The sequence below is a fragment of the Solanum pennellii genome, chromosome 8, assembly GCF_001406875.1.
Source record: "Solanum pennellii chromosome 8, SPENNV200".
NCBI classification, from domain to species: Eukaryota; Viridiplantae; Streptophyta; class Magnoliopsida; order Solanales; family Solanaceae; genus Solanum; species Solanum pennellii.
Window position 1 is genome coordinate 24679344 of NC_028644.1, and position 13180 is coordinate 24692523.

At 36.0% G+C, this 13180-nt stretch overlaps 1 pseudogene; it reads right to left on the minus strand.

The window, feature by feature from the left end:
* The window catches only part of LOC114078412, a 29814-nt pseudogene extending 18936 nt beyond the window's left edge, over window positions 1-10878 (minus strand).
* Window positions 10879-13180: the final 2302 nt, after the last annotated feature.

Genomic DNA, 13180 nt, shown 5'->3' on the forward strand with positions numbered 1-13180 from the left:
AATAGGTCTCTGCATTCGAGATTATTTTGACTTAAAGAATTACATAACAATTTTCAAGATTGTTTTTGAATTTTTGCATAAATAATGTGGGATCACTTTGTCTGCTTTTGAAGCTTTTAGAATAAATAATGTGGGGTTTATATCTAGTGTTGAAGTTTCTAATCTATACGAAATAATTGTGTATATTTAATGCAAATATAATTTAATATCTCCTAAAACTTTGTAGTAGTATTTAATAATTGTATGTAAAAGAAAAATGTCATACATTATAGTTATAAAAAAATGTGATCTTAAAGATCTAATTTTTCATCGATCGAAACACCATTTGTATCACATAAAATCTATATATATATAATATAGTTAAAATCAATTTTTGGCTTTAGAAGGATGCCACATCACCCCTCTACATTTAGCTTTATTAGATATATACAAATTTTATGTGATATAAACGAGGTTTCGATCGATGAAAAAATAGATTTTTAGATCACGATTTTTTTTATATTTAGAATGTAAAATATTTTCCTTTTCCTAACAATTCTTAAATGCTACTTCAAAAGTCTTAGGAGATATTAAATTATAATTACATTAAAGATATACAATTAATTCGCATAGCTTATAAACTTGATAAAGTAGATATACACTGCACATTATTTGTGCAAAAAGCTTCAAAACCAGACAAAGTTATCCATATTATTTGTGTTAAAATTCAAAAACAGTCTTGCAAAATTGTTGTGTAATTTGATTTTATATTTCTTTAAGTCAAAACTATCTCGAATGCAGACACCTCTTTTTAAAACGAAGTATCAGATTATAAACTAGTAAATAGGACTAATTTTTTAACCTAAAAAAAGTTTTGAGTTATTTTTTAAAACACTGAAAACCGTACCGCCACCCCAAAATCTTAAATTATCCCCTTTTGAAAGTTCAAAAGTTTTAATATACTCTCGGTAAACTAAATCAAACTAGAACATAAGCTCATTTATTCAATCAATCCGCAATGGAGGTACATCCCAGTCATTCTTAACAAATTTATATGTTTCTACTTTTCTTTCTCTCAAACCCCCGTAGTTGATTATAGAACTTATATGCTCTTTTCATTATTGTTTTTTAGGGTGGTTCGTCTTCTGAACATGTTTCAAAACCAAAAACGTTAATTTATCATGAATGAAAGCACTGGAAGAACAAAAATCAGTAATGATGAATGTTTCCCACTTTCTGATAAACCTTATGTTGGTATGATTCCTGTTAAGAGTAGTGTCAAGCCCATCTACACTTTGGTAACTCTCATTCCTCCCTTCTGTTTCTATACAAAAATCCCTCTTTTTGTTAATACTATTTCACGAATTATTGTTTGTAGTGCTGATTCTCATCCTTTACTACAGGTTTTCTAGTGATACAAAATTTTCTTGTTAAGAAGCTTCATACACTTGTTGGGGTATTTTAGGGTGGATATGAATTTAGTGGTACTTTGGGTATTGGATGGAGAAATGATTTCCTATCCCTTTACAAACTTTATTAGTCATAATTTCATTTTTATATATAAGAGATATTTCATTTTCTAAAAAGGTCTTTTTTTTCAATTGTAGAAATATCATTTTCATTGTTTTAATATGTCATGATTCGGGATTAACCCTAGGAATAACACAACGTACTTGACTACGAAAAGGTCTTAGACAAGCCTTGAACATATAATCATTACATAAGATATAAAAATATTGTGGAAAAGTTAAGACTTTTAAAATAAAACTACAACTTTCTTCATATATGAGATATACGAAGCTAGACTTGTCTCATTAAACCATCTAAACATAAGAGCACAAAAGTTAGGACTCAGCCCTTACATCAATAGTAAGTCTTATAATAAGGAAATACAATATAGTCCTTAACAAGGAAAGTAAGCTAGAGCTAGCATCAATAACATCCCGTACTCGGAATTGAGGAGTCACCAAAACATGGAAGTAGCAACACAAGTTTTCTTTAAGAATGGACTAAGATCACCTCAACGGCCCGAACCTAAAATCATAGGAGATGTAGAAAAGAAGGGGTTAGTACAAAAGTACTATGAAAACACGCATAAAATATTTAATATGCTAAAAAAGACATTTTAGTGAAAATAATGCATTTATTGATTTGGAAAACCATTTATGCACATAATTGATATAATATAAGTCATAATAGCCTTCTCATATAATTTTTTATAACATAGTAGGTCTATCACCTTAGCAACCCTAAAAGCATACTTTTGCAATACATAGTTGGCATCGCATAATACAACCTTTACTAAGTATCCATTTAGAATAACCTTATTTACATATATCAACTTTAGATCCCATCATAATCAACAATCATACATAAGTTAATAACCATGTTTATGACATATATATAAGGAGAGTCATATCTTAAGAAAAGATCAATCAACGTATATTATACTTTCGTGTCCTACGATAGCATCATGGACCTACCTGATATTCCGTGGTTTCACGGTATTTTTTAATGCTTTTTCCTTAAGTTTAGTGTGTGTCCAAAAGCCTTTTNTGTGAATTTGTTTTGAGAATGAGTGTTGAAAAGTAATCGTTATACTCAAACTGAAATCATTGTGTGAAAAATGAGGATGTTGTTTTGAAGTGAGGACATTAGTTGAAATACCGAAAATATTAGCACCTCGGTGAGAAATTGAAGAGGATAGGTGTTAGTGCGTGGTGAGTCTGTGTCATGGTCTGGTTCCACATAATTCAAGCCTTATAGTGATAACATGCATAAACATGATGAGACTGATTGAGATTTATAGCCAAATGATTGCGAAAGCTAAAACATGGATAGTATTGTACAAAATTTTTTTAGTGAGTCATAGTGCGTCGCTTGAGGACAAACAACGAATTTAAGTTGAGGGTGTTTATATACCGTGGTATCACGGTATTTTTAATGCTTTTTCCTTAAGTTTAGTGTGTGTCCAAAAGGATTTTTGTGTTGATTTTTATGTAAGTTTCTCTTTATTTGCAGGAAATCTGTCTAAATATGAACGCGGAAGTTTTTGAGCAAGAAATGCAGAAAAGTTACTACCTACGGAGCTTGTGATGGTCCGTCGAGCCTGTGATGGTCCGTAGGTGGCATCGTAGTGAAGCTGCTGAAGAAAGATGGGGAAGTCTGACCTAAGTGTGGGATTACGAANAGTTTTTGAGCAAGAAATGCGGAAAAGTTATAACCTACGAAGCTTGTGACGGTCCTTAGGTGGCATCGTAGTAAAGCTGCTGAAGGAAGATAGGGACCCTCGACGGACAGTCGTGCTTTAAACAGTCCGTCATACCTGTTCGTCGAGGGTAATGAAGAAAGCAGCAGAAGGATTTGTAAAGTATAGGANATCCTAGATGTTCGTCGTGATGATCAGAGAGTAGTCCCAGTACCCAAATTCCAAGAAGTTTAAGTGTTACGGAACGAAGACCCTCAACGGACCGTCGTGCTTTGAATGGTCCGTCATACCTGTTCGTCGAGGGTAATGAAGAAAGCAGCAGAAGGATTTGTAAAGTATAGGATGATGGAGGCCATGACGGCCCGTCGTGACCATGACGCCCATCACGAGGTCCGTCGACTCGGACGCATTTTGACAGATTTTCAGCAATTAGAGTCCTTCTTTTATTAGGTTTTTGTTTTTTATAAATAGTTAGAAAAACCTCGTTTTGGGGGTTAGACTCTTTTTTGTGAGACTCTTTGTTGTGTGACTCTTTTTTAGTAGACTCTTTGTTATTAGACTTTGTGATTGTTATTCTTTTGGAGAATCATTAGTCCTCGATTAATTTCAGTAATTGATACACTTTTTATGAAATTGATTGTTGGTGCATTTGTTGATTAATCAAGTGAACTTGTGGATTTTATTCTTTCTCATTGAAGAAAGTGCATGAATTCATATATTACATATATGAATATTGTGATTATGACTATGGGTAACTAAACTCCATAACTAGGGTTGTNGGACTTTTTGTTAGTAGACTTTTTTATTGAGACTTTTGATTATTAGGCTTTTGGGAGAATCTTTAGTTCTCGATTAATTTCAGTGATTGAGACACTTGTTCTGGAATTGATTGTTGGTGCATTTGTTGATTAATCAAATGAACTTATGGATTTTATTCTTTCTCATTGAAGTAAGTGCATGAATTCTTATATTACATATATGAATATTGTAATTATGACTATGGGTAACTAAACTCCATAACTAGGATTGTGGGAACCATGGGCGAATAATGAGGTANTACCATGGGTGAATAATGAGGTAAAATTTAACTAAAATAACAATTCTAGAATAGTGTCTTGCATGTATTGATAATTCTTTCGTTTAGAAGTATTATTAACGGATGGCCAACGTTAGAACTCGCCTTAATGCTACTTGTCGGACCAAGGAGGTAGATAATAGGAAAAGAATTATCAATATAGATTTAGTGTATCGTATCTAATAGGCTAGTATTGATTGGTACGAGGTAATAACTTAGTCAAATATCGAATACAATGCTTAATATGAGGTAAAGGTAAGGGTTAGTATAGCAACACATGTAGCCGGACCAAGGTGCATAGTGAATTTTCTAGATGCCGGACCAAGGATTTAGAAATACATAAATTATCACTTTGCATGCAAGATACTAGGAGTGAATTGTTATAGTTAGAATTATCAAGTTAGGAACCTGTGGGGAACACTTGAACCCTAGTTACTTTTATTAATTAATTAAACTCCAATATTTTGAATCTGTTAGTTGTTTACATTAATTCAGTTAGTTATTTTTTCATTCATGTAGAAATAAACCCCCCCCCCCTTTATTGTCTTTTGTTTTCTAAGGAAATAATTGACTAAATAATAGTAATAATAGATTAAAATTAAGTCTGAACTATTTTCCTCATGGGAACGATCCCAACCTCATTAGTTGGGTTCTTTACTTGGTACGACCGCTTTACTTCTTATTTGAGAAGTAAGTTTGAGAGTATCACTACCCATAATTTCCTTCATAGACAACTTGTGTAATGTAAAAAGTGAAGTGTCATACCCCCAATCCTACTAAGTGGACTTATCATGAAATCACAAGTATGGTTCAAGTCATATTCATTATCTTATTACATAGGTAAAATTGCCTTAACCGACATAGACAATGTGAGTTACATGAAATCAGGTGTCATATAACACCACATCCAAAGAAGGCATCCTACTTGCCTAAGGTAGAAATAAACATATATTGCTATAATGTGGATCCACTAGCTATGACCTATGCACGAACATGGCTATGCGATAGGAAAGATTGCTTCTACAAACCCAACCTATTGAACTAGTGGGATAGTTTCCATATCATTTGTCACGACCGAAGTCTATACCCCGGAAGAGGCCGGTGTCCTTCAACTCTCAGAGGTCGTAGAGAAGCCTATTTACGTCATTCATACTTCTTCTAGGTTAATTTTAGCGGAAAATTTGAAACTTTTTGTTTCTTAACATACATACTAATCATTATATTAGATTCATAATTATTCACCATCAACCATCTAACATTAAGATCATCAAATGAAAGAAATAGTTTAATATAGCATTAAATGTATACTCACCAAAATGGCACCAACACAATGTCTGAACAAAAGCGGAAAGAAACGCTAGTGGAACATACTCCACTAGGTCAATCCTATAACTAAGCTAGAAAATAATGGGCAATTATCCTCAAAATCATGAGGTACTACAAAGTCCGGATGAATGCTCCACGTGCGGATAGTTTCACCGTCAAACGGTAGCTCTAGCCTCCACCTGTGCCTGCACCTAAAATTGTAGAGTTGTATAGTTTAGTACACACTAGTAGTAAGTATGGGTATATGCAAGCACACACCAAGGACATGCATGAGTAAGATTAACTCTTTCCTAAAAACATGGTTATGGAAAGTCAACTCAGTGGACTTGCCAAATTCTTATTAGGAAAGTCAGTGGGCTTTCAAAATTTGGATTAGGAAAGTGAGTGAACTTTCCAAATTTAGATTAGGAAAGTCATGACATAAGAGTAACATGCATCATCGTACTTATCATTTTGAACACAGCAGACAACAGCATATACATAGCACATATCATAACTCATATAACACATAACGTTGTTCATATCATTTATTCGTATGCCATGAGACTGTGGAATCATGGACTTTACATTAAGACTTCCCAAAGTGAGGGCTCAACATATGGGACCTCAACTAGATAGTCTGCTTTAGCAAACACAGAGTCTCCTTCTTTCTTTCATACATACTTCATTTCATTTAATTCATGGTCCAGTGTAAACACCAGCTATACCTAGGATGTTGTTTACGACTTTCATCGGGTTCATTGTGCAATAACCAAGAATGACCTAATGTCATTACTTGAGTCTAACTCACCTCTTAATTATCCTATCCTAAAAACTGTAGTATCATTCGTTTCATTCTGTGCATCATTTGAGGCTGGTCTCATTCATTCCTTGGGAACTTTAACTTTAACCGATATAGATCTTGTGAGCATCATGGAATCCAGTGTCATGCAACCCCACGTCCAAAAGAGGTTAAATCACCGGCCAAAGTGACCCAAAACATGCTAGCGTACATAAGAGTTGAACCCCCCAGATCCCTATATTGACAGTATAGGTTTGAAGACTAGGAGATATAAGGAGACCCATACCCAACATACCTGACAGTCTCATCTCATGAGAGTTACGTGAACCTTCGCCCTTCCCGAAAGAAGGCATCACCGCTCATAGCTAGTCTATTGGTGCTCAATATAAAGTTCCATTTCATTCAACTCACACGTCATGGAAACTGGATTCTAGTATTAGGACATCATATCTCAATAGATGATTTCTATTTCATCATTCGTATTAAGTGTGTTTATCTCAATACATTCATTAGAGTGTCTATAGAGACTGGTGTCCTCATTAACTTTACACTCTCATAGGGTTTAAGTACGTTTTGGTAACATTTACTTAGGCTCATTTGAGATTGCCCTCATCTTTTATATTAGCCTCATATCATGTTGTCACCACATTCATCAATATTAGCACATTTGCTCTTCATAATTACTCATCCCCTTTTACGTGAATGTTCATTTCATCATATGCCAATGCACTTAGACATTTGTGTTTCACACTCTTACTTAACCCTTCTAGGAATTAATCATTTCATTACATAATAATAATTTCATCGTATGTTAATTGACTTGGTCATTTAGTGTGTTTTACACTCGTACTTAACCCTTCTAGGGTTACATAATTTCATTACATACATCTTAGGTTCACTTATTTTTAAACTTATGCTAGACTTATGGGTCTATACATACAAGCTATGAGGCTTCATTCATAGTTCGTTTAAGTGATTCATATCTTCCTAAGATTATGTAGTACAAGACTTATCCATCTTGTATGTATGCCAAGATCTCGATTTCGATCTAAGTAGGCAGTATTATTCTTGAAGATTTAATTCACGTATGACTTATGCATCTATACGGAATTTGGCCAAGGGAATCCAATTTCGAATCCCTAAGACAACACTTAGATTTTTTTTATTTATTGTATTTTGGTCCACAACGCCTCCCCTTTTAATATTATTTTATTATCTTCTTAAATCTTCCTAAGAGGCCGTGGGTTCGATTCCCACACTCCTTCCCCTTTATTTTTCTTTTATTCACCTCCTTAATTTGCCTAAGAGGTCGTGGGTTCGATTCCCCCACGCCTCCCCCTTTAGTTTTCTTTTATTCTCCTCCTTAATATTCCTAAGAGGACGTGGGTTCGATTCCCACACGCCTCCCCATTTTTTTTCTTTTATTCTCCTCCTTAAATCTGATTGAGGGAGGTGGTGGGTTCAAATCTCACTCCTCTCATTTCTTATTTTTTTTCTTTAAGTTACAGTCTCCAGGCAATACCATGGTTCGAATCCTTGTCACCACATTTCTTTTTACTTCTTTATTTTCATGGTTTTTAACATGGTGAGGTAACGGGTTCAATCCTCCATGACCTCACTTGCTTTAATTCATTTTTTTCAACATTTTGAATCCTCTTTGATGACCGAAATTCATCACTAGAAGCTGGAAATTTTCTTTTAAGTTTTCAGCATCCTTTCATCAAGTTACACCTTAGTTCTCAGGGGAATTTCGTAGTGCATTCAAAACGTTTTAGGTGCGTTTTCATGAATTCGTTTAGACAAGAGATTATCCCTCGAATCAGCCACATTTCAACTCATATGAACATCACATTTACATCAACATGTGTACATGAAATATAAAGAACTATCATGCCATTTCAAGCCCTAAACCATGAGCAATAGCCACGGCAACACACACATACATACGTAGTTATATTTTAGAAAACATCAACATAAGTCACATAATTCAAACATACATATCAACACATAATAATCACGAAAACACGTTTCATACCTAGTTTTCTACCAACAAAAATACCAAACCTATGATTCAATGGGAGCTAGTGACTGGAACATGCAACAGGGAACAATCCTAGTTTTTGGAATAGATTCGTCCGAACCTTAGGGGGTATCTTGGGAAAGGGACCAAGAGAGAATAGAAACAATACCTTTTTGACGTTCAAACCTCGACTTGCTTCCCAAAGAACCCCTCCAAACACACGTCAAAATCCAAGAGCTTCAACACCAACTTGACGGAAAAACCCTCTCTTTGTGTAACATGTTTTATTAGTTGTTTGTTTATAATTTTTGTTGTAATTTCTTCAAGTGTGAAGAACATTGGTTTAATTACTATTTTTGTACGTTATTTGATAGAGAAAAACGTGAGTGGGAGTTATAGAGACACGATAGAGAGAGAGATGAGCGTGGGAGAGAATAATTTTCTTAGGCTTAGGAGTCTAGCTTAGGACTTAGTCAAATAAGATTTTATTTAATTATTAAAAATCTGATTTCCTTTTATTTTAAATAAGCTAATAACAAATAGATATAAATTAATGACATTAATTTACCAACTTAAATTAAAAACAATTTAATTCATTGCTTCCACCTAGGTTCGAACCCGGGTGGAGCAAGACTTCATTTCAATATCCCAATTTTGGCCCTCTCTCCCTAAAATGCCCCTCAACCTTATTAACTAAATAATTAATTATATATTTTGATTATTACAATACTATCCTTATCCTAGAAAAAAACCATTTTACCCCTAGACCGTCCAAACCTAAGATTTTCCCTTTTTAATTCCGGTAAAGACTCCTTCAAGTAAATCTTCGTATTCAAGAGCCCTACATGGTTGAACCCAACCTTTCCTAGCTCAAATAACTCTCCTAGTTAGTTGGCTTGGATGTAGCAAGGGTTTTGAGGTCTGGTTCTACGCGCATCAATATGTGTGAACCCGGTCTAATCATTGGCATTCTAGACACATTAAGTATTCTTTAGCATATCCATTTTTAAGGTTATTACATTATCCCCCCTCCCCCCCTTAGGAACATTCTTTCCTGAATGACACTACTCTTTTACTAACAATAACTAAGTCATCTATAGAATGTATGCATACATAGGTAATTCAATAGTAATATCTAATTCACATATTAACATGATGGTGGACATCCTTGAAACCTACTAGTAGATTCACTTTAATAGACTAAGGAACTCTGTCCTAAACTAGTCTCATCAAATCATACAACATAAGTAAACATGTAAGTCATACAAATCAGCAACCAACATGATGGCTCAAAAATATTAACCTCATACTATTACATAAACACCATACACAGTCAAATACATGAAATACTAATTAAGGCTACGCACCCGAGACTTCACCTGAGGTTCCTTCGCCTGCACTCCTAGACTTGAGTACGAAGAATCCTTGCCTCCTTAGAGCCTCTTCACTTGGACCATTAGGTTGAACTCTCTCCTTCCCTTGTTCTTGACTTCTCTAATTCGTACAATACTTCACCATTTGACCCGGTTCGCCACAACTGTAACAAATGTTGGTGCCCATCATACACTCTCCTCCATGTAGTTTGCCGCACATCCTGCAAGGTGGTCTCTCCTGAGGTTTATGTTCTTCATTGTTTCACTTAACTCTGGACTCGGAATTCCTATCATTGCGACCCTTGGATGAACTTGAATCCCCTTGGTGGAAGATTCCCTTCTTAAAACAAGGCTTATCCCTGATTTCAATACTACTCTTCCTTGAAAAATTCTCCTCGGCTTGCCTTGACCTGTTCCTTGCCCTAGTGTGCTTCCTATTTGTGCTTTCCTCCACTTGCTGGACATGGACCATAAGCCTGGAAAAGTCCATGCTTTCATGCAACATAGCTGTCCTACACTCCTCCTCGAGATCCTCATCAATCCCTGTAAAAAATCTACTCATCTCGTCTCTGCTTTTAGACACAAGAGAAGTGGCATACTTGGATAATTTCACAAACTTCAGGGAATACTCCCTGACTGTCATCGATCCCTGTTTAAGGTTCATAAACTCCTCAACCTTGGCCTCCCTCATCTCCTTGTGGATGAATATTTCTAGGAAGGTTGTCTTAAACAACTCCCAAGTGATCGGAATTCTGCCCAAAGCTCGGCTATCCTGCCACATCTTGCACCAAGTCTGTGCAACATCGTTGAGTTGATAGGAAGCCAACTCTACTTTCTCAGTATCTGTGGCCCCTATAGCCACCAAGATATTATGCACCTCGTTCACAAACTCATGGGGGTCCTCTGAAGTCTTAAATCCTGTGAAAATAGGAGGATTCATACTGGTGAAATCTCTCAGCCTGTCAGCCATTGTACGACCGGTGGGTTCTTCCTCTGAATATTTTGCTTGTTCACTTGGTCAGTCATGGCTTGAGCATGCCTAGTGATGGCCAGTTCCATATGGAACAGAGATGCCCTCACCTCAGTATCAGTCAACCCAGCAGGGTTAACTGGCATGTCTACTCCTTCATGTGGAGCTTAGGGTGGAACTTGATTGTCCCCAGCAGCTGCTCCTCCTCTACTCTGACCAGTTACTCTCCTAGTGTTCATTCTCTGGAAAAAAAAGGTTTGATGTTCGACACGCTCATAACACCAAGAAAATCAGACATTAGGAAAGGCACGATAAAATTAGAAGAAGCGAAATTTTTCCTACGTATTATGCAGTCTCTAATCAAGGATAGTGGTGCACTTCACCACCATGACTTAGAAAGTATTCAATGTGGTTGATGTGAACTTATTATCCTCAGAATTTAACCTATCACTCTTATACAAACTTTGTCGCGACCGTAGTCTAGACCCCAGACAAGACCGTCGTTGTCGACCTTTCAGAGGTCGCCGACAAGCCTACTTACGTTATTCTTACTTCGTCTAGGTTAATTTTATCGGAAAAAATGAAAATTTTTGTTCCTAACATACATAAAAATCATTCTATTAGATTCATAATTGTTCACCATCAACTATCTAACATTAAGATCATCAAATGAAAGAAATAGTTTCGTATAACATTAAATGTATACTTGCCAAACTGGAAGCAATAAAATGTCTGAACAAAAACCGAAAGAAACACTAGTGGAACATACTCCACTAGCTCAATCCTATAACTAAGCTATAATATAATGGGCAAGTATCCTCGAAATCATTAGGTACTACCAAGCCCGGATTAATGCTCCACGTCCGGATCGTTTCAGCGTCAACGTGTAGCTCTAGCATCCACCTGTGTCTGCACCAAAAATTTTAGAGTTGTATAGGGTTAGTACACACTTGTACTAAGTATGGGTATATGCAAGAACACACCAAGGACATGCATGAGTAAGAATAGCTCTTTCCTAATAACATGGTTATGGAAAGTCAAGTTAGTGGACTTGCCAAATTGGTATTAGGAAAGTTAATGAGCTTTCCAAACTTGGATTAGGAAAGTGAGTGAACTTTCCAAATATGGATTAGGAAAGACATGCCATGAGAGTAATATGCATCATCATACTTATCATTTTGCACATAGCACACAACAACGTACACATACCACATATCATAATTCATATAACACATAACATTGTTCATATCATTTATTCGTATGCAATGAGACCTTGGAATCATGGACTTTACATTAAGATTTCCTAAAATGAGGGCTCAACAAATGGGATTGTAACACCCCGTAGCCAACAAAGACCAAAAATTTGTTTTTCAGAAAAATCTACAAGTGCTACCAACGGTGGCATAGACGGACCGTAGCCCGAACCACAGTCCGTCCTGGATAACCGTCGATGGGATCAGAAACACCCAAAAATTTCAGCCCAGAAAAATTGGCTTAAGTCTTGGACAATGGATAAAATTACGGTCCGTAGGTCAGACGACGGTCCATAGTCCGTGATCGTCGATCAAAACTCCCTTCAACCACTCTCTGATAAGAGCTATGGATGACCTGAATGGTTTGTAGGTGGACCTACGGTCCGTAGGTGGACATACGGTCCGTAGGTGGAAAATTGCAGCAAGTTAAGGGGAAATGTAGTTGGTCAACTTAAAATGATCATAAATCTTAGCACAAAATGAATTAGGTCTCCCATGACCTACCCACAGATAGATAATTGACTTATATTTCCACATCAACCAAAGTTGCTAAAGTAAAACCTTCGAGTAAAAAGTTATGCCCATTTTAGTAAAAGCCCGTCGAATAGGCCCCAACGACGGGGCGTCGGGCGCATGACGTACCGTCAATCTTGGCCGTTGTGAGGCCTGACATCAACCTTCCCAGGTGTCTTTTTGACCTTTTCTACTCCGTTTAAACCCTATGTTACGTCGTTTTGACCCTAAATCATCATATATTAGTCAGTTTAAGCCTAGAAACATAACTTAAACATATCCAAGTCAAATCATTAAATAAAAACATAGAAAATTAGAAGCAAGAGAGGAGAAAAAAGCTCAAGACCCCTCGTTCAAGAGCGCCACAAGCTCCAGCAGTTCCAGCCCCGAAACTTAAGTATTTTTTTGTTGATTTCGTCACCAGGTATGTGGGATTTCACTAGTGGGTTCCTTTCACCCATTGGGTCCTTAGTTTCAGTCAGTTCTTGATTCTCTTATCATGATTAAACCTAGGGTTTCTAGAACTTTGATATAACTTCATGAATTTATTAAATATATATTCCAAATCAAATTTTCATGTTATTACTAAGATTATCGCATGAATTTCAGAACCCTATGTTTGTATTTCTCTATTTCTTGAATTACACATGCTAGGTAATATATTTCAGACACTTCAGATATA